Source organism: Entelurus aequoreus, linkage group LG17 (assembly GCF_033978785.1).
Source record: "Entelurus aequoreus isolate RoL-2023_Sb linkage group LG17, RoL_Eaeq_v1.1, whole genome shotgun sequence".
Lineage (NCBI taxonomy): Eukaryota > Metazoa > Chordata > Actinopteri > Syngnathiformes > Syngnathidae > Entelurus > Entelurus aequoreus.
In genome coordinates this window covers 26,072,841-26,099,380 of record NC_084747.1, presented here as the reverse complement: position 1 = coordinate 26,099,380, position 26,540 = coordinate 26,072,841, and the positions used below count along the sequence as shown (strand labels likewise).

At 40.6% G+C, this 26,540-nt stretch overlaps 1 protein-coding gene across 4 annotated transcripts in view; it reads right to left on the bottom strand.

Annotated features, from left to right (window-relative positions):
* pdzd2 (PDZ domain containing 2) overlaps positions 1-24,507 on the bottom strand; it is a 138,322-nt gene extending 113,815 nt beyond the window's left edge. For 3 of the 4 annotated variants that reach the window (XM_062025387.1, XM_062025388.1, XM_062025389.1), the window contains exon 1: positions 23,904-24,239. The gene's annotated coding sequence lies outside the window, so the exon portion shown is untranslated. The other variant, XM_062025386.1, reaches the window with a different exon arrangement.
* Between the last annotated feature and the right edge of the window lie 2,033 nt (positions 24,508-26,540).

The window sequence follows — 26,540 nt, the reverse complement described above, 5'->3', positions numbered from 1 at the left end:
GGAATGAGTGGAATTGGTTATTGTGTACTGTGTTGGACTGGATGTTTATTTTGCACATTTTAAAAGCAATACTTAATGTTTACAGTGCTCCAGAATATTTAGATTGGCACTTTTTTGTATTGGATGTTTATCTTTATTTTTGCACATTTTAGCAAATAAGCAATACTTTCACTTTGGTTGAAATGTTTACACTGTTGTTACAGAATATTTCGTTTTGCACTTTTTTGTATTGGATGTTTATCTTTATTTTTGCACATTTTAAAGCAAAATAAGCAATACTTTTACTTTTGAAATGCTTATACTATTGCAGAATATTAAGATTTGCACTGGATGTTGACTTTTATATTTGCACATTAAAAAGCAAATAAGCTACTTTTAATTTTGTTAAAGGTTAAAAGTTTTAAATGTTTACATTGTTACAGAATATTTTGTCATGTTGTTGTCAATGTTGACTGAGTGGCCATACTTCTTTTTTTTGTAAATAAAAGCCATGCCTTTTGAAAAAACTGGCCTACATTTATTTTTTCATCTTCATTTTGAATAAAAAAATAATCGGTAAAAGGAAAAATAATCTATAGATTAATCGGGAAAAATAATAATCTATAGATTAATCGATAGAAAAATAATCGTTAGCTGCAGCCTTACTGTCAAAGCGCTTTGAGTACCTTGAAGGTAGAAAAGCGCTATACAAGTATAACCCATTTATCATTTATTAATAGCTGCAAAAGGTGGAACCACATCATATTGAACCCTATGGGTTAGGAATGGGATGGCACTCAAGTTCATATGTGAGTCAAGGCAGGTGGCCAAATACTTTTGGCAATATAGTGTAAACACATTCCTCCAAATGAATCACTATGTCTGTTTCAGTCACTACAGTAATTACCACTTGTGTTCACATCCACAGGAACCACATGGGTGAGCTTACTCTATTTATTATTTACAACCTTACTAGTGTTCACTTCACAGCCACAGATGGTATATCTAGTGATTGACATTATTTACACATTACTTTGCTTCATTCACACATTACCTGCAAAAGGATTCAACTATTCAATGTCAAAACATAAACAGTAAAAATAATGAACAAAATGTCAGCTACTGTCTTTTGCCCTAATCATAACCAATCGCGACTCATCATAGTAAACAACCAACCAATCATGGATGTTCTTATACGTAAACCAAGCAATCATTGATATTTTCCGTATATGTAGTCCCCTGCCCGTGGAGTTGCTTCGCTACGTAATGGAAAACCGCAGTTTTTACCACTGGATTATCAAAAAAAACGTACTCATTACGGGAAAACCGTAATTGTTGGCAGGTACGGCAAAGAGACGGATCATTTAACACACATTGTAGGTTTGAAAAAACAAAGAAAAACAGAAAATATATTTTTTAATTTTCACAGCGATAAAAAAGACGGATGTCCGACTATAGACGGAAAAATCACATGCCTGATCATAACAAACAGATACTGTGAGTGGTTCTAAAATGGATATTGTTGTGTTCCACCCCTTGACAGAATGATATTGTACATTAGAATTACTGGGTGTGTTTCCAGAACACTCTTCAGTTTCGTGTTCCGGATTACATCCTCAAAACACTCCCCTCCCCCGCTCTCCTGAGCACATGGCCAGAGATTAGGAATTAGGATTAGGAAATGTGTATGTGCGAAATGTCAAATCCAGTACAAGCAAATTGTCCTTTGTTGTCTGCTCACATATGTCCATAGGTGGATTAATGACCGGGCCTACCGGGCCCAGGCCCAGGGGGCCAGAGGCCCCAAGGGGCCAGGCCAACTTGGCCCCGCGGCCGCGACCCAAGCAAAACTACTTTTGCAAAAATAATAATCTTAAGCCCCAAGGGGCCAGGCCAACTTGGCCCCGCGGCCATGATCCATAGAGGGTAAGAGGCCCCAAGGGGCCAGGTCAACTTGGCCCCGCGGCCGCGACCCACAGAGGGCCAGAGGCCCCAAGGGGCCAGGCCAACATGGCCCTGCGGCCATGATCCATAGACGGTCAGAGGCCCCAAGGGGCCAGGCCAACTTGGCCCCGCGGCCACGATCCATAGAGGGTCAGAGGCCCCAGGGGGCCAGGTCAACTTGGCCCCGCGGCCACGATCCATAGACGGTCAGAGGCCCCAAGGGGCCAGGCCAACTTGGCCCCGCGGCCACGACCCACAGAAGGCCAGAGGCCCCAAAGGGCCAGGCCAACTTGGCCCCGCGGCCGCGAGCCACAGAAGGCCAGAGGCCCCAAGGGGCCAGGTCAACTTGGCCCCGCGGCCACGATCCATAGAGGGTAAGAGGCCCCAAGGGGCCAGGTCAACTTGGCCCCGCGGCCGCGACCCACAGAGGGCCTGAGGTCCTAAGGGGTCAGGCCAACTTGGCCCCGCGGCCATGATCCATAGAGGGCCAGAGGCCCCGAGGGGTCAGGCCAACTTGGCCCCGCGGCCACGACCCACAGAGGCCCCAAGGGGCCAGGCAAAATTGGCCCCGCGGCCATGATCCACAGAGGGCCAGAGGCTCTCAATCATTATTATCAAAGCTAATTCTCAAATTGGATGGATCACACAACCTCACTCACATATTCTTTATCAATTATTAAAGGTTGTTTCTGAATTTTGATCACAGAACTTAATGCAAATATTCTTGATTGATTGACAAAGCTCATTCTCAAATTTTGATTACACAACCTTACTCTGACAAATTATCATTATCAAAAAGCTCTATCTCGAATTTGGATCACAGAATCTCACTCAAGTATTCTTAGCTGTGCCCCTCCCCCATCAAGTCTTTCATAAACCGGTCTGTTCTTTTAGAATCTCCTCATTTGGTATTTTGAACTCGTGAGAGACTGCTCAAAATTTGGTTTCCTTTCCCTCAGTTCAGACTCAGAGATAATTTGAAATCATTCAACAAGAAGTTTAACGCGCGCACACACACACACACACACACTTGAGTTGAGCATTACTTGGAAATTCTTATATTTTACATTTTGCTGTTATTATCAGCATCTTCCCATTTTGTCCTTTTCTTTCGAGAAAGTTTACAGTCTGACATTTGTCACTGCTGTCAGTTAATAACTTTTTGGTCTTTGACCCATTTTGTCATTTTCTCGATTCGATCGTCACTGACCACTCTCTCCTGTCTGGCAGACATCGTTGCTGCCATCATAGCTAGCAAGCTGCCTGCAGCGGGTCATCCCTATGTTCCCCGTCCCTATGTTACCCGGGTCCTATGTTCCCCTCTACCGGGGAACTAAGGACCCTTTTTAAAAAAAAGGGTTCTATGTTCCCCGCTGCGGGGAACGTACAACACTTTTTCCAGAAAAGGGTTCTATGTTCCCCGCTGCTTCCAATGCGCGACTAAGTAAGACGCACGCAGACACGCATGACAGAGACGCGTTTAAGTTGTCGAAGGAAGGAAGTTCGCGTTTGAGTTGCTCTATCTGCTGCCGCACGCCCTGTGACAGGTTAGGTTTAGGGATGGTTTTGGTCAGGGCACAATTTCGCCAAAAAAGTGCTCCACAACGCCCTGTGACAGGTTAGGTTTAGGGATAGTTTTGGTCAGGGCACAATTTCGCCAAAAAAAAGTGCTCCACAACGCCCTGTGACAGGTTAGGTTTAGGGATGGTTTTGGTCAGGGCACAATTTCGCAATTTCGCCAGATACAATGCAGGGAACATAGGACCCTTTTTTAGAAAAAGGGTCCTAAGTTCCCCGGTCGCATACAAAGACCCAGGAACAACCGGGGAACATAGGACCCGGGGAACATAGGCACGCTCCCGCCTGCAGATAGCAACATTTTGGTGTCCTTTGGGAAAATATTTAGAAAGAAGACAAAAGTACACACAGTTGTACAACTATTATCTTTATGATCTTTTTTTTGTTAGTTTCTCTGTTACTGTGTGTGGCCAATTAAGCGACTTTTGGCCATACCTGGCTGGTGACATTTAGCGACTTTCTGGTTGATGTTAAGATTAATAATAGCAACAGTTCTCTTCATCTTAATGCAATTTATTGTGTCTGTCTCTCCACATTTTGCCATTAGGTACTTTGAGCTCTTGTTGGTCAGTCACTCTAAGGTACATTGTTGCTGCCATCATAGCTAGCAAGCTGCCTGCAGATAGCGACATTTTGGTGTCCTTTGAGAAATATTAAGAAAGAAGACAAAAGTACAAGACATTGTACGATTACTATCTTTTTAAAATTATTTGTTTCACTGTGTGATTGACCGACTTTGCCGCTAGATTTCGCGTCTTTTGGCCATACCTGGCTAGCGACTAAAAACATCATTTAGCGACTTTTTGGTTGTGAAGATAAGTGGTAAAAGCAGATCTTCCTGTTGGTCTTCCCACATTTTGCCATTTGGTACTTTGCACTCTTCTTGGTCACTCCAAGGCATTTGTCCCTGCCTTCAGCTAGTCACTTGGCTCTTTTGGAATATATTTCACTGTAATTGGCTCTCTCTCTCTCTTTCTCCTCAGTACAAATCAGCCTGTTCCCTTGCCATTCATCACTGACCACTCTGCTCTCCTGTCTGTCAGACATTATTGCTGCTTGCAGATAGCTTGGGGTCCTTAGAGAAAATATCAGAAGAGAAAAGTACACAATTATCTTAATTATCTTTTTTATTCAGTCAGTCCTTCAGTGAGTCCCAGTGTGTTGGCGATTAAGCAACGTTGGCATTCAATTAGCGACTTTTGGCCATACATGGCTGGCGACTCAAAAAACTAGAAAAAAAGTACAAAAAGTTGTACAATTAATATCTTTATTATCCTTAATTCCCCTGAATCCTAGAGTGTGTTGCAATTAAGCAACTTTGCTGCTAGGTTTAGCGACTCTTGTTTTGGGCATACCTGGCTAGCGACTACAAACATTATTCAGCAACTTTTTGGCTGTTAAGATTAACGTTAATAAATTAAATCCTAATACAATTTATTGTGTTGGTCTCGCCATCTTGCTATTAGGTACTTTGAATTCTTGTTGGTCTCTGCTAAGGTATCTGGCTGTTGTCTTTGCCTTCAGTTAGTCACTTGGCTCTGGAATATATTTAACTGTACTTGGCTCTCTCTTTCTCCTCAGTACAAATCAGTCTGTTCCCTTGCCATTTAGACATTTTCTTGATTGGATCATCACTGACCACTCTGCTCTCCTGCTGTCTATCAGACATTGTTGCTCCCATCATAGCTAGCAAGCTGCCTTGGTGTCCTTTGTGAAAATATTTAGATAGAAGACTAAAGTGCACAAAGGTGTACAATTATTATCTTTTCAAAATTATTTGTTTCACTGTGTGATTGACCGACTTTGCCGCTAGATTTCGCGTCTTTTGGCCATACCTGGCTAGCGACTGAAAACATCATTTAGCAACTTTTTGGTTGTGAAGATAAGAGGTAAAAGCAGATCTGCCTGTTGGTCTTTCCACATTTTGCCATTTGGTACTTTGCACTCTTGTTGGTCACTCCAAGGCATTTGTCCCTGCCTTCAGCTAGTCACTTGGCTCTTTTGGAATATATTTCACTGTAATTGGCTCTCTCTCTCTTTCTCCTCAGTACAAATCAGTCTGTTCCCTTGCCATTTAGACATTTTCTTGATTCGATCATCACTGACCACTCTGCTCTCCTGCTGTCTATCAGACGAATCAGTTGATTCTCTGCTCTCAATTGTCTATGCTAGTAAGCTGTTATTCTCTGCTTTGGAGTGTTGATGCTGGGTTGCTAGTTTTCTAAATCACCTCACACACTTGAAGGAAGCAGCACCGATCATAAACACACAAACAAACTCACACACACACACACACACACACACACACACACACACACACACACACACACACACACACACACACACACACACACACACACACACATAGTTGGTTTATCTGTTGTGATAGGCAAAGAGCCAATGTGCAAAGAAAGAAGGGAAATATGGATCATAAACGTTTAAGTGGAGGAGCTAGAAAAAAAATTCAGCAAGAAAAGAAAAAAAAAGAATCAGTTTTACTTGAGAGTGTTCCAAATATCTCCAGCTTCTTCAGTACAAAGACATCTGCTGAAAGCAATTCTATAAATGCTACTGCAAATTCAGCTAAGGTTAGCAATGCACCTGAGCTAGCATGTAGCTCCCAAGATCCTGAGACCACTACAAGTGTAGACACTGAACCAAATGCTTCTGATGCTTATGATTCAACCAATTCAGCAGTAGCCAGTTGCTCGGATGAATGTGAGGTCACTGCACCTCTGGACAGCATAGAAAATGAGCTGAATCTTTCTTCAACACCATCTACAGTGACAACTCTACCTAGTGATCCCGCTAAATGGGCTGAGACCCTCACTGAGTCAATGAAGGAAGTTCTTATTCAAAGAGGTGCAAAATCATTTCACAACCGTCACAGCCATTATCCAGCTTCTGTGAGGAACAGTGGGCTAGGAGGCAAAACCCGATGCCTAAACAATGAACATTTTACTTCACACTTGCCCAATGGACAACGAGTACAAAGAGAGTGGCTGATGTACTCTCCCTCTACTGGTAATGTTTACTGCTTTGCATGCAAACTGTTTTCCCCAAAAACGCATTCTTTTGTGACAGGCTATTGTGATTGGAAACACTCAGAAAGATTTGGTGAACATGAGCGAAGTGCTGAGCACATAACCTGCATGCAAGCAGTCTTGAACCGCGCCAAAGGTGCCACAGTTGATGCAGACCTGTTCAAACAGTTTCAGGCAGAGAGCAGCTATTGGAGGCAGGTGTTACAAAGAGTTGTTGCAGTCATTAAATTCCTTGCAGAAAGGGGCCTTGCATTTAGGGGTAAAAATGAATCGTTAGGGTCTCCTCTCAATGGGAACTACCTTGGTATTCTGGAGGTCCTGGCTGAATTTGATCCCTTTCTAAAGGATCACATCAGAAAGTTTGGGCAGATGGGTCGAGGTAATACCTCATATCTGTCCTCCACCATTTGTGAGGAATTCATTGAATTGATGGGTGCAAAAACCAAACAGGCTATAGCAGATGAACTGCAAGCAAGCAAATACTACTCTATCATTGTGGATTCAACCCCAGATTTATCTCATGTGGACCAATTGACATTCATATTCCGTTTTGTTAGCAAAGAGGGCAGTGTTGTTGAACGCTTTGTGGGTTTTGAGCCCATTACTAGCCATACAGGTGAAAGTTTGGCTAACTGTGTCATGTCTGTGTTGGAAAATCTAGGGTTAGAGCTGTCAAATTGCAGGGGGCAGGCTTATGATAATGCCAGCAACATGTCAGGGAGGTATAATGGGTTGCAGGCTCACTTAAAGAAAAGCAACCCATTAATACACTATATTCCATGTGCAGCTCACTCTTTGAATTTGGTGGGAGTCAACAGCATTGACAGATGTGGAAATGAAGTCTCTAAGTATTTTGACTTGATTCAGTCTATTTACAACTTCACAACTGCATCCACACACCGATGGGACAGGGTATTTGGCAATTCCAACATAGATCTCACACTTAAAGCTTTATCCAACACGCGTTGGAGTTGCCGTGCAGAATCTACCAAAGCACTGTGGCAGAACTACAGTAAAATAAAAGCAGCACTACAGGTTATTTCCACTGATGACACAGAGAAACGAGACACACGAACTGAAGCTGACAGTCTAGTGCGGAAGCTGGATTCACTTGAGATGGCCTTCATGGCAGGCTTTTGGGACACTGTTCTGTCCAGATTTCAGGCCACAAGTCTGCAACTTCAAAAAGCAGACATGGACCTTGGTACAGCAGTTAGATTGCTGGAATCTCTGCGCACCTTTGTTCTCTCCCAAAGAGATCTATTTGATCATTTTGAGCAGAAAGCCTTAAACATGTTGGGTAGCACCCCATCTTACAGGGCTGAACGGACGAGGAAACGTAAAAAGTTTGCTGATGAATCAGCATCCCCAGATGTTGTGCTTGAGGGAAGGCAACTGTTTCAAATAGAGACATTTATTGCCTCTATTGATCAACTGAGTTCAAGCCTTAATCACCGTCTGGAGGCCTACAAACATCTGAACAATTTGTTCAGTGTCCTTTTCTCTTTGGATACAGAGTCCAATGCTTCAGTCCTTCACAAGGCCAAGATTCTCACTGAATCATACCCATCTGACCTCAATGAAAGTCTTGGACAGGAGCTTATACAGTTCAAATCTTTTATACAGCTCAACAACACTGATGAGGAGAGGACCCCTTCAGGACTGCTCAAAACAATAATACATTTTGGACTACAGCCTACGTTTCCTAATACATACATTGCGCTACAGATTTTTCTCACTCTACCGGTCAGTAACTGTGAGGGAGAACGCTCATTCTCTCTTTTGTCAAGAGTAAAAAATGAGCTGCGCACAAGAATGACTCAGAAAAGATTAAATGCGTTATCTCTAATGGCAATTGAGAGTGAGCTGACAAGAGAGTTGGACTTCAATGATGTGGTGGATGATTTTGCAAAATTGAAAGCACGAAAGAAACCCCTTGCTTAAAGGTGCACTGTGTAAGATTTTTAGGTTATTTCCAGAATTCACCCATTCACTAATGTTAGGCTACCTGTTTTCATGAATACTTACCACCACCATAAAATTCTAAGTATCCATTATGACTTGGAGAATTGCACTTTTGCCATTTCTGGGAAGTGTCACCTGGATTGTGAAGATAGGATTGACTTTAGGCAGAAGCTTGGTGCTTTCTCTGGCAAACTGAACCTCAAGCTTCATTCTCTGCAGCTTTGCATTCTTGTGCAGACTTTCATCCACAAGGAACTTTTCAACTTCCCCACTATCGTGAAGGGGCCATCAAAAGATTTCAGTGTGTCCAGCATGTCTAGTCTCTTACTCTCCTTTCTTTGAGCCATCTCTTGTTTCTCATCTGCCCTACTCTCGAATTTTGCCTTCATGAATTTACTCCAGTTGAGTTCAACCTCCCTTTTTGCTTGTGCTGCTGCCTTGAAACCTCTGAAGCTCCTGGCTCTTCTGTAAAATTATTGACCTATTGACTGCGTTCAGTGTGCCCAACTTCTTCAGTTTGTAGTCCACCTTGCCACATTGTCTCTCCATCCCAATGTTGTGCACAGGGGTGCCATCAATGTTACTAGCCTGTTCACTGACAGGGTCCATTGGGAAGGTCTCCTCATCCATCCTCTGCCTGGCCAGGACAGTCTTCAGATGGGGCAGCATGAGATCTGTCAGCTGCTTCACTTCATCCAAGTATTCGGCAGCCACGTCTGACACTGAGTTCAGGACATGTCCAGTGCCTGTCCAGCCACTATAGCATTCTTGGAAATGGGCTATCTTGACCTGCATGCAGCCCTTGTACCATGAACTGGCCTACACCTTTCTTTGTGGTGCTCTCCGATGCATGTTATCATTTTACCTTTCTCCTTCTCCTCAAGCTTAACCACAAATAGATACAGACTTTGAGCCTCAATTTGCTGCACAGCTGCCGTTATGCCAATGTGTTTTCCTAAGATATTATTTTATTTTTAATGATAGAAGGGAGGAAAAGGGGGCAAAAATCATGTCCGATTTAGTTTTTTGGGTGGGTTGGGGGGTTTATTTCATGATAGCTACCAACTTCCAATACATAATATCTCTCAAATGACCCAATGCACCATCACTGAAGTGGGCGTAATCATTTTCAAAAATGTTTATTTTTAGGCCATTTATCCCCTCCCCCTGTGTCTGTGTGAAACCTGTGCTTGTCAGTGTCTGTGTGGTATACCTAATAGTGTGTGTGCAGTATGTGCACTCTTCTGTACAGTACAGTGTGCATGTCTGTTCACAGTATACAGTATTTCTTGCATAGTGCGTGCGTGTGTGTGCGCCCACACGCGCGGGGGGTTGAGGGGCCAAGACCATGTCAGGCCCAGGGGGCCAAAATTTCTTAATCCGCCCCTGCATATGTCAGCTCACGCATTCCTACCGGTAGTACCGGTACTAGTATAGTATCGCGGTACTAATGAATCAAAAACGGTACTATACTCAGTTTGAAAAGTACCGGTTCCCCATTTTTTGTTTTTAACGGGCATGACAGCGCGTTGTCACGTCATGACATTGGTGGTTTTAAGAGCAGAGGAGCATGTTCGGCAGCGCACACACACAGAGTACTTACAAGCAGACAAGGTGTGTAGACAGAAAAGGGAGAACGGACGCATTTTAGCTTAAAAACTAAAGATAAAGGTGAAGTTATCAATCAATCAATCAATCAATCAATGTTTATTTATATAGCCCTAAATCACAAGTGTCTCAAAGGGCTGTCACTGAAACGCCCTGATTGAGAAGTTTATTGACATCTTAAAGAATTTAATCCATGTAATGCTTTAAAAAGGCAAATGGATGGCACAAAAAGCCAAAAGGCTTGTTTCCATTGTGGTCCATTGAATATTCATCACATTTGATACATTCAATAATAAAATATATACAACCTGTAACATGTATATACAAAATTACGTTAAAAAATTGATAAATTATGTGCATATACACAGTATACATGTCAGGTGATTTGAAAAACAATATATACAAAATTATTCAATTCAATTTCAATTCAATTCAATTATTTATTTATTTCGTACTTGGATGTGTACATTTCAACAACATTTCAACAATCTCACATACCTTACTGCATTCAATACACAGCCATGTCGAAAATCCTGGCCTCCATGGTGACAAATAAAGAATGTTTCTTACAAGTATCATTATCACTGCAGGACGAGGAATAGCTAAACATGCTTCACTACACACCGTAGGAGAATATGATAGCTAACTGCTAACAGCAAGATAGCAATCCTGAATGTAAACAAAAGGGTGGATCTACACCTGACATCCACTGTAATGATACCAAGTACAAGAGCGTATATCTAGTCGATACTACTATGATTACATCCATATTTTTTATCGTCATAAAATATTTTTTCCTTTTTTAAAAATTCATATTATGTTTATAAACTCAGGAAATTCGTTCCTGGACACATGAGGACCAATTTATGATCCTGTAACTACTTGGTATCGGATCGATACCTAAATTTGTAATATCATCCAAAACTAATATAAAGTATCAAACAACAGAAGAATAAGTGATTATTACATTTTAACGGAAGTGTAAATAGAACATGTCCATTTACTGTTAATATCTGCTTATTTTCCATTTCAACAAGTAGATTAATAATACATTTTTACAGTTTGTCCCTCATACTGTTGACATAATAATAGAATGATAAATGACACAATATGTTACTGCATATGTCAAAAGACAAATTAGCAGCCTTTGTTTGTTTACTTACTACTAAAAGACAAGTTGGCTAGTATGTTCACTATTTTATTTAAGGACAAAACTGTTCTTGGACTGCAATAATAAACATATGTTTAATGTACCCTAATATTTTTTGTTCAAATAAAGCCAATAATGCCATTTTTTTGTGGTCCCCTTTATTTATAAAAGTATCTGTGGAGGGGGGCGTGGCCTGCGGGCCTGCAGCGGAACGGGGTGTGCCAGGACCGGCCTCGGCTTTGGAGCTGGACGGGAGCTGGCGTGAGAGCAAGAGCGAGACTAAAAGACAATTACTGGAAAGCAACCTGGGGAAATCACTACCAAATAAAACTGTATTGTAACCCTGAACCGGGCTCTCATGTCGGTGCTTGGTGGTCCGAAGAACCCCCTGGAGGGTAACCTCCACAGTATCGAAATACATTTTGGTACCGGTACCAAAATATTGGTATCGGGACAACCCTAGTAGGAAGCAGAGGAAATACCCAACGGGAGCAATACCGACCCCGGATTTCCACTCAATCTTGAACGCCGTTCTCTCGCGGCTCCGTTGAGATCTGGCAAATCGGCGCGTAATCACGCCCATTAGGGCCTTTCAAGGTGTAAAATACTGCCCTGCCTTGAAGACGGAGCATTTTATTTTGAAAGTCAACCAGATACTTGTCCAACACTGGCATAATTTAGCGAAAGATGACGGACTTGTTGCGGCGTCCGGCAAAAATAGACTTACATTACGTATATTTAGCGCTGGAGTGCGGAACGTCAGCGGCGTGTCGGTGACGTTCCGCGGCCATTTCGGATTCAGTGGAAATCCGGGGTGATTTACATTAATGAGTAGAGGTGGGAGTCTTTGGGCACCTCACCATTCGATTACGGTCCAGGAGCTACAATTTGATTGTTAATGTATATTTAATTGATGCAGTTGGACATTTATTTTCCTTTCTCACTTGCAACTTTTCAAACCAGTGCATTTGTAATAAGAAACAGTTCCAGTCAGTAAATGAATGGAAATGTGTGCAAAAGTGGACGATTAAAATAAAGGAGCTGGTGGGATCTCTCGGCTTGCTGCGGTCAGACAACATTTTACAAGTGTTTGCGTGACTTGACTTACAATAAATAAATCCATGTTTACTCATTGGTTTGACACTGCGACGCATCTAAAGATGGATCATTTCCTCCCACCTCTACTAATAAGTGCGGTGGGAAATCCAAAATTCGGTCGTACAATTTGGAGCGCGACCAGAAGCTTCTGGAAAATAGGCCTTAAAAGTCCAACAACAACTTGGACGTCAAAGCGACATCATCCATATGACAACTTTGCAAGACTTGTAAAGTGTGCTAACCATCTCCATCCTCATCCTCATCATCATCTACAAACCCCGTTTCCATATGAGTTGGGAAATTGTGTTAGATGTAAATATAAACGGAATACAATGATTTGCAAATCCTTTTCAACCCATATTCAATTGAATAAACAACAAAGACAAAATATTTGATGTTCAAACTCATAAACTTTATTTTTTTTTTGCAAATAATAATTAACTTAGAATTTCATGGCTGCAACACGTGCCAAAGTAGTTGGGAAAGGGCATGTTCACCACTGTGTTACATGGCCTTTCCTTTTAACAACACTCAGTAAAAGTTTGGGAACTGAGGAGACACATTTTTTAAGTTTTTCAGGTGGAATTCTTTCCCATTCTTGCTTGATGTACAGCTTAAGTTGTTCAACAGTCCGGGGGTCTCCGTTGTGGTATTTTAGGCTTCATAATGCGCCACACATTTTCAATGGGAGACAGGTCTGGACTACAGGCAGGCCAGTCTAGTACCCGCACTCTTTTACTATGAAGCCACGTTGATGTAACACGTGGCTTGGCATTGTCTTGCTGAAATAAGCACGGGCGTCCATGGTAACGTTGCTTGGATGGCAACATATGTTGCTCCAAAACCTGTATGTACCTTTCAGCATTAATGGCGCCTTCACAGATGTGTAAGTTACCCATGTCTTGGGCACTAATACACCCCCATACCATCACAGATGCTGGCTTTTACACTTTGCGCCTATAACAATCCGGATGGTTCTTTTCCTCTTTGGTCCGGAGGACACGACATCCACAGTTTCCAAAAACAATTTGAAATGTGGACTCGTCAGACCACAGAACACTTTTCCACTTTGTATCAGTCCATCTTAGATGAGCTCAGGCCCAGCGAAGCAGACGGCGTTTCTGGGTGTTGTTGATAAACGGTTTTAGCCTTGCATAGGAGAGTTTTAACTTGCACTTACAGATGTAGCGACCAACTGTAGTTACTGACAGTGGGTTTCTGAAGTGTTCCTGAGCCCATGTGGTGATATCCTTTACACACTGATGTCGCTTGTTGATGCAGTACAGCCTGAGGGATCGAAGGTCACAGGCTTAGCTGCTTACGTGCAGTGATTTCTCCAGATTCTCTGAACCCTTTGATGATATTACGGACCGTAGATGGTGAAATCCCTAAATTCCTTGCAATAGCTGTTTGAGAAAGGTTTTTCTTAAACTGTTCAACAATTTGCTCACGCATTTGTTGACAAAGTGGTGACCCTCGCTCCATCCTTGTTTGTGAATGACTGAGCATTTCGTGGAATCTACTTTTATACCCAATCATGGCACCCACCTGTTCCCAATTTGCCTGTTCACCTGTGGGATGTTCCAAATAAGTGTTTGATGAGCATTCCTCAACTTTATCAGTATTTATTGCCACCTTTCCCAACTTCTTTGTCACGTGTTGCCGGCATCAAATTCTAAAGTTAATGATTATTTGCAAAAAATGTCTATCAGTTTGAACATCAAATATGTTGTCTTTGTAGCATATTCAACTGAATATGGGTTGAAAAGGATTTGCAAATCATTGTATTCCGTTTGTATTTACATCTAACACAATTTCCCAACTCATATGGAAACGGGGTTTGTACTAGCAACCACGTTTCCAAACACACAATACTGCTATATCCAATGTTGATTTATGATATATTGATCGGTATTGTCTTTGAATCCATAAGCAATGGGAATATTATTGTTGACATGTTCATGAGCATGTTGTAAATGATAAATAACATGATTAGCAGACATATTATCAACCATTGTACGCTCCATGGAGTTCTTGCAGTGAGCGACATCTGTATGAACTTCAGATAAATAGAGCTAGACTTTGTCCAAATACCGTATTTTCCGGACTATAAGGCGCACTTAAAATCCGTTCATTTTCTCAAAACTCGACAGTGCGCCTTGTAACCCGGTGCGCCTAATTTGCGGACTAATTTTGGTTGTGCTTACCGACCACAAAGCTATTTTATTTGGTCCATGGTGAAATGATAAGTGTGACCAGTAGATGGCAGTCACACATAAGAGATACGTGTAGACTGCAATATGACATCAGTAAACAACGGCAAAACTTTATATGTTCCTCTGAAAATATAGAACATTACACATGGCGCTCAAAAATCTATCAAAATGTTTTAGTACGATTTTGGTAAGCTATGAAGCCGCACCGCTTGATGGATTGTACTCTGTTTCAACATAGAAGTAATATTATGGTGTGTGTAAAAGCTAAGACATATTATCTGGCATTTTTTTTCGCAATATTATGCAAAAGCAACTTTTCTTATCTTCTGGTACCTGCTGATGTGTGTTTGGGATCTGCATATGTCCTGAAAATTTGCGTGCATCCGCCTTTGTAGTCCGTGACGACGCCGTAGTCGATAAGCTTCTTCTTGTTTTCCAACTTCTTGTTATGGGACATTCATCCTGCGCTGTTGCCATTTCTAATATAAAGTAGTGTAAAGTTCTTACTTATATCTGTCAGTAGACTCGCCATGAAAGCGCTAAAACATACCGGTGTAGTGAGTGTACATTATTCACCCAAGGAACTTTAGTTATTAGGGTTCTGGTCGGACAGTTTTTCACGGGACACATTTCAGGCCTTGTTGTTGTTGTTGTTGATGTTATTGATTGAAGTAAAGTCTGAATGTCATTAAAACAGTTAGCTCCATCTTTTGACACTTCTTCCACTCCCGTCCTTGCACGCTACACCGCTACAACAAAGATGACAGGGAGAAGACGCTGTCGAAGGTGCGCCACGTAAATAAGACCGCCCACAAAACGGCGCATCCTGAGGCGACTGTCAGAAAGCGACTTGAAGATTATCTGTAAAACATCATCTATGCAACATTTTGACCAAGGAACCACCATCACATGTTATGTAGACCACAAGGCAGTGTTTTACATTTAGAAAAAAAAATCGTAATATGACCCCTTTAAAGGCCTACTGAAAGCCACTACTACCAACCACGCAGTCTAATAGTTTATATATCAATGATGAAATCTTAACATTGCAACACATGCCAATACGGCCGGGTTAACTTATAAAGTGCAATTTTAAATTTCCCGGGGAAGTTCCGGTTCAAAACGCCTTTGGAGGATGACGTATGCGCGTGACGTCGCGAGGTCCACGGAAGTGTTTGGACCCTATTGGACACTCTGTTTTCTTCGACAAAATTCCACAGTATTCTGGACATCTGAGTTGGTGAATCCTTTGCAATTTGTTTAATGAACAATGGAGGCTGCAAAGAAGAACGTTGTAGGTGGTATCGGTGTATTAGCGGCTGGCTGCAGCAACACAACAAGGAGGACTTTGTTGGATAGCAGACGCGCTAGCGGCGAACTCACCTTGACTTCCTACGTCTCCGGGCCGCCGACCGCATCGTCGATCGCTGGAACGCAGGTGAGCACGGGTGTTGATGAGCAGAGGAGGGCTGGCTGGCGTAGGTGGAGCGCTAATGTTTTTATCATAGCTCTGACGAGGTCCCGTTGTTAAGTTAGCGTCGTTAGCAACAGCATTGCCAGGCTTCGACAGGCGGCACAGCATTAACCGTGTATTTACATGTCCAGTGTTTGGTTCGGTGTCTCCTGATAGTAGTATTGTTGATCTTCTGTCCATCCTTCCAGTCAGGGATTTATTTATTTTGTTTCTATCTGCATTTGAGACAGATGCTATCACGTTAGCTCATGCTAAAGAGCTTCGTCGATGTGTTGTCGTGGAGATAAAAGTCACTGTGAATGTCCATTTCGCCTTCTCGACTCTCATTTTCAAGAGGATATAGTATCCGAGGTGGTTTAAAATACAAATCCGTGATCCACAATAGAAAAAGGAGAGAGTGTGGATTCCAATGAGCCAGCTTGTACCTAAGTTACGGTCCGAGCGAAAAAATATGTCTCTTGAACTGCATTCTAGTCCGTCACTCTAACGTTCCTCATCCACGAATCTTTCATCCTCGCTCAAATTAATGGGGTAATCGTCACTTTCTCGCTCCTAATATCTCTCGCTCCATTGTAAACAACGGGGAATTGTGAGCAGCACTACCGCTTGTGACGTCACGCTACTTCCGGTAGGGGCAAGGTTTTTTTTTATCACCGGGCAAAAGTTGCGAACTTTATCGTCGATTTTCTCTACTAAATCCTTTCAGCAAAAATATGGCAATATCGCGAAATGATCAAGTATGACACATAAAATGGATCTGCTATTCCCGTTTAAATTTAAAAAATTAATTTCAGTAGGCCTTTAATGCGCCCCATAATCCGGTGCGCCTTTTGTATGAAAATAGACCTGACTAGACCCGCTCATCGGCAGTGCGCCTTATAATCCGGTGCGCCCTATGGTCCGGAAAATATGGTACATGCGTGCATCTATATAAAGACAGCATCATCTTCTTTGTGAGGAAGCCAAATAGATGCAATGTTGTTTTGTTTTCATAACTGCTGCTACTGTGGCTCTCATAAAACTGATGCTTTGTGTTTATCAGCACTGTGGACTGTTTCCAAATAGTTTTTGAAATGACCGGCATATTTCCAGGAGAAATATTTCTGAACAAAGTTGTCGTCTTCATTGTTCGTTAACAAAAATATCTCACGCTGAATTTTAAATTAGAGCCACTGACGAGGTGTACGCGCTCACCCTTTAGAGCACAGCTGTAACTTCCTGGCACTGAACCTCCAGAAAACAGTTCTCAGGTTTCTCTATATTTACATTTTCACACTTTGCTCACTTTATGAAACATTTCTGACATGTTCCTTATTTACAAGAAATTATTGTTAATTGTTTTAGAGATTTTACTATTTTGTTTACGTCTTCCATGCTTGTGTTGACTTTTCCTTTCTGCCTTGATAGTTGAGGGCATTATAATCAGAAGAAGGTTACATTTTAAATATTTCACATTTCTGTTCAAGTTTTTAAGGTTATGGATCATCATTTGTCCCAAAGTAGTCTTGGTTGTCTCTCATCAAGTCTGCCATGATTAGTAGTCTTGTCGTTGAAGGAAAAGGGAACGTTGTGATGCGTCTGTGAAATTAATTTGCTGCCGTATCCTTAAAATGATCATGATACGGAAATTATACTCATTATTATGAAAGTTACTACATTACATATATACAAAACCCAAAACCAGTGAAGTTGGCACGTTGTGTAAATGGTAAATAAAAACAGAATACGATGATTTGCTAATCATTTTCAACTTATATTCAATTGAATAGACTGCAAAGGCAAGATATTTAATGTTCACACTGAGAAACGTATTTTTTTTTGCAAATAATCATTAACTTACAATTTAATGGCAGCAACACATTGCAAAAAAGTTGTCACAGGGGCATTTTTACCACTGTGTTACATGGCCTTTCCTTTTAACAACACTCAGTAAACGTTTGGGAACTGAGGAGACACAATATTGAAACTTTTCAGGTGGAATTCTTTCCCATTCTTGCTTGATGTACAGCTTAAGTTGTTCAACAGTCCGGGGTCTCTGTTGTGGTATTTTAGGCTTCATAATGCGCCACAGGTAGACAGGTCTGGACTACAGGCAGGCCAGTCTAGTACCCGCACTCTTTTGCTACGAAGCCAAGCTGGTGTAACTCGTGGCTTGGCATTGTCTTGCTGAAATAAGCAGGGGCGTCCATGATAACGTTGCTCGGATGGCAACATATGTTGCTCCAAAACCTGTATGTACCTTTCAGCATTAAAGGCCTACTGAAACCCACTACTACCGACCACGCAGTCTGATAGTTTATACATCAATGATGAAATCTTAACATTATAACACATGCCAATACGGCCGGGTTAACTTATAAAGTGACATTTTAAATTTGCCGCTAAACTTCCGGTTCGAAACGCCTCTGAGGATGACGTATGCGCGTGACGTAGCCCGGGGAACACGGGTATGCCTTCCACATTGAAGCCAATACGAAAAAGCTCTGTTTTCATTTCATAATTCCACTGTATTCTGGACATCTGTGTTCGTGAATCTGTTGCAATTATGTTCATTGCATTATGGAGAAAGAAGCTGAGCAAGCAAAGAAGAAAGTTGTCGGTGCGAAATGGACGTATTTTTCGAACGAAGTCAGCAACAACAGTACACAGCCGGCGCGTCTTTGTTTACATTCCCGAAAGATGCAGTCAAGATGGAAGAACTCGGATAACAGAGACTCTAACCAGGAGGACTTTTGACTTCGATACACAGACGCCTGTAGAGAACTGGGACAACACAGACTCTTACCAGGATTACTTTGATTTGGATGACAAAGACGCAGACGTGCTACCGTGAGTATGCAGCTTTGGCTTCTAAACATTTGATCGCTTGACCGTATGTGCGCAACTTTTTTTTGCGTATGTACGTAACTTTTTTAAAATATATAAGCTTTATGAACCTTGGGTTAGGTGAACGGTCTTTTGGGCTGAGTGATTGTGTGTGTTGATCAGGTGTTTGAAATGTATTGGCGTGTTCTATGGAGCTAGGAGCTAGCATAGGAGCTAGGAGTTAGCATAAGAAAGACGTAGGTGTTTTTATGCAGGATTAATTTGTGTCATATTAAATATAAGCCTGGTTGTGTTGTGGCTAATAGAGTAAATATATGTCTTGTGTTTATTTACTGTTTTAGTCATTCCCAGCTGAATACCAGGTACCGTGAGTATGCAGCCTTGGCTGCTAAACATTTGATAGCTTGACCGTATGTGCGCGTCACGTACGTAACTTTTTAAAAATATATAAGCTTTATGAACCTTGGGTTAGGTGAACGGTCTTTTGGGCTGAGTGATTGTGTGTGTTGATCAGGTGTTTGAATTGTATTGGCGTGTTCTATGGAGCTAGGAGCTAGCAGAGGAGCTAGGAGCTAGCGTAACAAACACGCAGGTGTTTTTATGCAGGATTAATTTGTGGCATATTAAATATAAGCCTGGTTGTGTTGTGGCTAATAGAGTATATATATGTCTTGTGTTTATTTACTGTTGTAGTCATTCCCAGCTGAATATCAGGTCACCCCCGGCTCTCACAGCTTCTTCCCTATCTGAATAGCTTCAACTCCCCACTAGTCCTTCACTTGCACTTTACTCATCCACAAATCTTTCATCCTCGCTCAAATTAATGGGGAAATTGTCGCTTTCTCGGTCCGAATCTCTCTCACTTCATGCGGCCATCATTGTAAACAATAGGGAACTTTGCGTATATGTTCAATTGACTACGTCACGCTACTTCCGGTAGGGGCAAGCCTTTTTTTATCAGATACCAAAAGTTGCGATCTTTATCGTCGTTGTTCTATACTAAATCCTTTCAGCAAAAATATGGCAATATCGCGAAATGATCAAGTATGACACATAGAATAGATCTGCTATCCCCGTTTAAATACAAAAAATTCATTTCAGTAGGCCTTTAATGGTGCCTTCACAGATGTGTAAGTTACCCATGCCTTGGGCACTAATACACCCCCATACCATCAACTTTGCGCCTAGAACAATCCGAATGGTTATTTTCATCTCTAGTCCGGAGGACACGACGTCCACAGTTTCCAAAAACAATTTGAAATGTGGACTCGTCAGACCACTGAACACTTTTCCACTTTGTATCAGTCCATTTTAGATGAGTTCCGGCCCAGCGAAGCCGGCGGCGTTTCTGGGTGTTGTTGATAAATGGCTTTGGCTTTGCATAGTACAGTTTTAACTTGCGCTTATAGATGTAGCGATGAACTGCAGTTACTGACAGTGGCTTTCTGAAGTGTTCCTGAGCCCATGTGGTGATATCCTTTACACACTGATGTTGCTTTTTGATGCAGTACCGCCTGAGGGATCGGAATGTCCGTAATATAATCGCTTACGTGCAGTGATTTCTCCAGATTCTCTGAACCTTTTGATATTACGGACCGTAGATGGTGAAATCCCTAAATTCCTTGCAGTAGCTGGTTGAGAAATGTTGTTCTTAAACAATTTGCTTAGGCATTGGTTGACAAAGTGATGACCCTGGCCCCATCCTTGTTTTTGAATGACTGAGAATTTCATGGAAGCTGCTTTTATACCCAATCATGGCACCCACCTGTTCCCAATTAACCTGTTCACCTGTGGGATGTTCCAAATAAGTGTTTGATGAGATTTCCTCAACTTACTCAGTCTTTTTTGCCACTTGTGCCAGCTTTTTTGAAACATGTTGCAGGCATCAAATTCCAAATTAGCTAATATTTGCCAAAAGTTTTCCAGTTTCGAACATTAAATATCTTGTCTTTGCAGTCTATTCAATTGAATATAAGTTGAAAAGGATTTGCAAATCATTGTATTCTGTTTTTATTTACCGTTTACACAATGTGACAACTTCACTGCTTACAGCTTGTGTATAAAACATTTTTGGGATGTTTTTAGAGTGCTTTATACGCGGAATACATCGACCCTCATTAGCTCCATTGTTAGCTGACTCCTGCTCGCGTTTATTTATGAGTTAGAAAAAAAGAAAAACATAAGTGTTCTCGTCTAACATAAAGATTGTGAATGATGTGCAAAATTCTCAAAAAAGTGCAGTTCCCTTGATTCTTACATGCTGTTCAACATTCAGTAGTTTTATCACAACATTAAACATGTATTTTAGTCCTATAACATTTGTTTTTATTCTGGCCCATTGTGCAGGGATTAGATGTTTACTTTTTGTTGGTACAAAATGCGGCTGCTAGACTTTTGACAAGAACAAGAAAGTTTGATAATATTACGCCTATACTGTATATACCTTTATATACATATACATATACTGTATATACCTTTATATACATATATACATATACCTATACTGGCTCACCTGCACTGGCTTCCTGTGCACTTAAGATGTGACTTTAAGGTTTTGCTACTTACGTATAAAATACTACACGGTCTAGCTCCATCCTATCTTGTTGATTGTATTGTACCATGTGTACCTGCAAGAAAACTGCGTCATTAGTGATTCCCAGAGCCCAAAAAAAGTATGTGGGCTGTAGAGCGTTTTCTATTCGGGCTCCAGTACTCTGGAATGCCCTCCAGAGTTAGAGATGGTACCTCAGTAGAAGCATTTAAGTCCCATCTTAAAACTCATTTGTATACTCTAGCCTTTAAGTAGACCCCCCTTTTAGACTAGTTGATCTGCTGTTTCTTTTTTGCTCTGCCCCCCTCTCCTCTGTGGAAGGGGGGCGGGGGGACCGATTCGGTCCAAGTCGGGACCCAGGGTGGACCACTCATCTGGGCATCAGTGGGGGACGTCTCTGCGCTGCTGACTTGTCTCCACTCAAGATCTCCTGCTGGCCCCACTATGGATTGGACTCTCACTATTATGCTAGATACACTATGGACTGGATTCTCACACTATTATGTTAGATCCACTATGGACTGGACTCTCACTATTATGTTAGATCCGCTATGGACTGGACTCTCCCACTATTATGCTAGATCTACTATGGACTGGACTCTCACACTATTATGCTAGATCCACTATGGACTGGACTCTCACACTATTATGCTAGATCCACTATGGACTGGACTCTCACACTATTATGTTAGATCCACTATGGACTGGACTCTCACTATTATGTTAGATCCGCTATGGACTGGACTCTCACACTATTATGCTAGATCTACTATGGACTGGACTTTCACACTATTATGCTAGATCCACTATGGACTGGATTCTCACACTATTATGTTAGATCCACTATGGACTGGACTCTCACTATTATGTTAGATCCGCTATGGACTGGACTCTCACACTATTATGCTAGATCTACTATGGACTGGACTCTCACACTATTATGCTAGATCCACTATGGACTGGACTCTCACACTATTATGCTAGATCCACTATGGACTGGACTCTCACACTATTATGTTATATCCACTATGGACTGGACTCTCACTATTATGTTAGATCCGCTATGGACTGGACTCTCACACTATTATGCTAGATCTACTATGGACTGGACTTTCACACTATTATGCTAGATCCACTATGGACTGGACTCTCACACTATTATGCTAGATCTACTATGGACTGGACTTTCACACTATTATGCTAGATCCACTATGGACTGGACTTTCACACTATTATGCTAGATCCACTATGGACTGGACTCTCACACTATTATGCTAGATCCACTATGTACTGGAATCTCACACTATTATGTTAGATCAGTGGTTCTTAACCTTGTTGGAGGTACGGAACCGCACCAGTTTCATATGCGCCTTCACCGAACCCTTCTTTAGTGAAAAATAAAAAAAATATTTTCAAATTCAAGACAAAGTTATGTTTTTTTTACTGATGCACAAAATGAACCGTGCATGAACATCACCTTGTTCAAAAAACAACACTAACACAGTGCATGAACTCACAACAAATTACACACTTGCAAATCAGATGGAAAATTAGAAGGAAAATTGTTTGGGGGTATCCATAATACGCCGATAGGGAGAAGTTTTTATTTACACGATGAGTTGGGTGTGTCTTGACCTCAGCGGCGGAGGCTCCGCCGAACCCCTGAGGCCGACTCACCGAACGCCTAGGGTTCGATCTAACCCAGGTTAAGAACCACTGCGTTAGATGCACTATCCATTGGACTCTCACACTATTATGCTAGATCCACTATGGACTGGACTCTCACACTATTATGTTAGATCCACTATGGACTGGACTCTCACACTATTATGTTAGATCCACTATGGACTGGACTCTCTCTCTATTATGCTTGATCCACAATGGACTGGACTCTCACACTATTATGTTAGATCCACTATGGACGGGACTCTCACACTATTATGTTAGATCCACTATGGACTGGACTCTCACACTATTATGTTAGATCCAGTATGGACTGGACTCTCACACTATTATGCTAGATCCACTATGGACTGGACTCTCTCTCTATTATGCTTGATCCACGATGGACTGGACTCTCACACTATTATGCTAGATCCACTATGGACTGGACTCTCACACTATTATGTTAGATCCAGTATGGACTGGACTCTCACACTATTATGTTAGATCCACTATGGACTGGACTCACAATATTACATTGTGGCTTGTGCAGCCCTTTGAGACACTCGTGATTCAGGGCTATACAAGTAAACATTGATTGATTGATTGATTGATTGATTGATTGGGCTTCAAATGGCCCCCAAGCCTGAATTTGGTCACCGGTGTTCAGAACTAATCAAGTCAAGCAAGATTGAAGATGCATGAGAAAAACCAGTTATGGTCTGAGAACAGTGTGTGTGTGTGTGTGCATGTATGTATTTATGTATGTTCCAAAGACAAAACAAATAAATAATCCATCTCGACTTACTTTAGTCTGCATGGCGCTCGATCCTGGCGCTGGCTCTCCGTCCCACTTTAAAAAGGCGAGTGAAGAAGGTCCATGTTGCGATAGAAAAAACAACAACATTTCAAATCACATCAATGGCTTTTATAACGTCGTGTTTGTTGGCGTCGACTGCATTTGTGTGAAGAAGAATGTTGGATAGAAAAAGGCGACATTTGTCAGCCGCGGCAGGCGGAGCCAAAACATCCACGACGACGACTCCGCCTCCATTCTCCTCTCCCGACCCAAAAATACGTTGGACATTCACACTTTTTTTATTCAACTTTGTACGTTTGTATACTTTTCATTCGTCGTCCGACTTTGTTACCTTTGCTTTTTCACCGTGTCGTGTTGTTGTAGAAATGTTGACTTCTTCATGGCAAATCTACGGTAGCCGAGAGGGAGGGGAAGAAAAAAACACAACATTGGACAAAGAAACGTACAAAATACTGTCAAATAAACTTTTAAAAGTCGGAAACAGCTTCTCATGTTTCAGTGGTTAGAGTATGTTTTGCTCATTAAATGTTCTTTTCTTTTCATACTATACTTCCCCCCCCTATCAGTCAGCCCGCGGTCTTGTCTTTAAATAGCAACTTCCGCTTCCGGTGTGGGAATATTAAAAACATCTGTTCTGCTAATTTATGGTCGCAGGGGCTTATTATATAAAATATATAATGATGCATTTTTTTTTACATGTATTATAACATGTAAATCTAACCTTTTTTTTTTTTTTACATATTATTGCTCTTTGACACCTAAAAATATTTAATATTTTGTATTTTAAAATTATATTAAAAATGGATGGAATAAATGGTGTTTTGACTTTCGTATATGGAAATTAATATGGGGGAAAACTTATTTTAATTCATATTAAAAAATCCAAATAACATTTTTTTAAACAAAGCGTTTTTATTTGTTTGGTGTCGAAAAGCAATAACAACTAAACACGTTTTTCATTTTTATGTTATATTTCATACAACAAAATTAAAATACCCAGCGGTCTTGTCTTTAAATAGCAACTTCCACTTCCGGTGTGGGAATATAAAAAAACATCTGTTCTGCTGATTTATATAAAATATAAAATGATACATTTTTGTTACATGTATTATAACATGTAACTCTAACCATTTTTACATATTATTGCTCTTAGACACCGAAAAAGATTTAATATTTTGTATTTATATTATAATGGAAATTAATATGGGGGAAAACTTTTCTTCAATTTCATATAAAAAAATCCAAATAACATATGTTTTTAAACAAAGCGTTTGTATTTTTTTGGTGTCGAAAAGCAAAAACAACAACAAAAAAAAGTTTTTAATGTTCATGTTATATTTCATACAAAATTAAAATACCCAGCAACAGAAAAAGAAAAAAAAACGACAAAAACGGATGTTGTTTCACATTTTGACACTGGAAAGTTTTATTTTCAAAGTAAAAGCGGGGATAATGTTGTATCTTGAACTCTAGTATGTACTTATAGCAGAGGTGTCAAAGTCATTTTCACTGAGGGCCACATTGCAGTTATGTTTGGCCCCAGAGGGCCGCTTCTAACAGTGAATACTATTATTACAAAATTCGTTAATGCATTTTATTAGTGGTTTATCATCGTGTTGTTGTAGAAATGTTGACTTCTTCATGGCAAATCTACGGTAGCCGAGAGGGAGGGGGGAAAAAAACACACAACATTGGACAAAGAAACGTACAAAATACTGTCAAATAAACTTTTACAAGTCGGAAACAGCTTCTCATGTTTCAGTGGTTAGAGTATGTTTTGCTCATTAAATGTTATTTTCTTTTCATACTATACTTTTTCCCCCCTATAAGTCAGCCCGCGGTCTTGTCTTTAAATAGCAACTTCCGCTTCCGGTGTGGGAATATAAAAAACATCTGTTCTGCTGATTTACGGTCGCAGGGTATTATTATATAAAATATAAAATTATAAAAAAAATTTAGATACAAAAAACATCTGTTCTGCTGACTGGTCATTTTTATTATATAAAATATAAAATGATTAATTTTTGGTGTATGAAAATCTAACCATTTTTACATATTATTGCTCTTCGACACCGAAAAAGAACATTTAACATTTTGTATTTAAATATATAACAAAAATCAATTTCAAAATGGATGGATAAACGGTCATTTAATTATTATTATAATTTTTTTTAATACCTTTATTAATGAAGTTCAACATTTACAAACAAACATATGAACATTGTTTTAATTTTTAGTTGTTTTAATTTTTAGGTTTTTTTGATACGTCCGCAAAGGTAATGATTTTATTTTATTTATTTTTTTTTAATTGAAAAACAAACATATATTTATAATGCACACAAAAGTCAAGGCACTTTCAACAACAAGGAAATAAAACAAAAGCAAATACAGATAGAGTAATAATACTAAAAACTATGAAAAAATAAATAAATAAAATAAAATAAAAATAAAAAGGGCTACCTAAATCACTTTAAATGTTTTTAATAAGGATATCAATTTAAGGGCTTTTGTACTCTTAATCATTCTCCAAGATGTGACTGATAATTGTAACCCATTAAGCCAATTAGAAAATGTAGGCCTTACTTTCATAAATCGACATTTATGTAGAAAACATTTTGCCTGGAG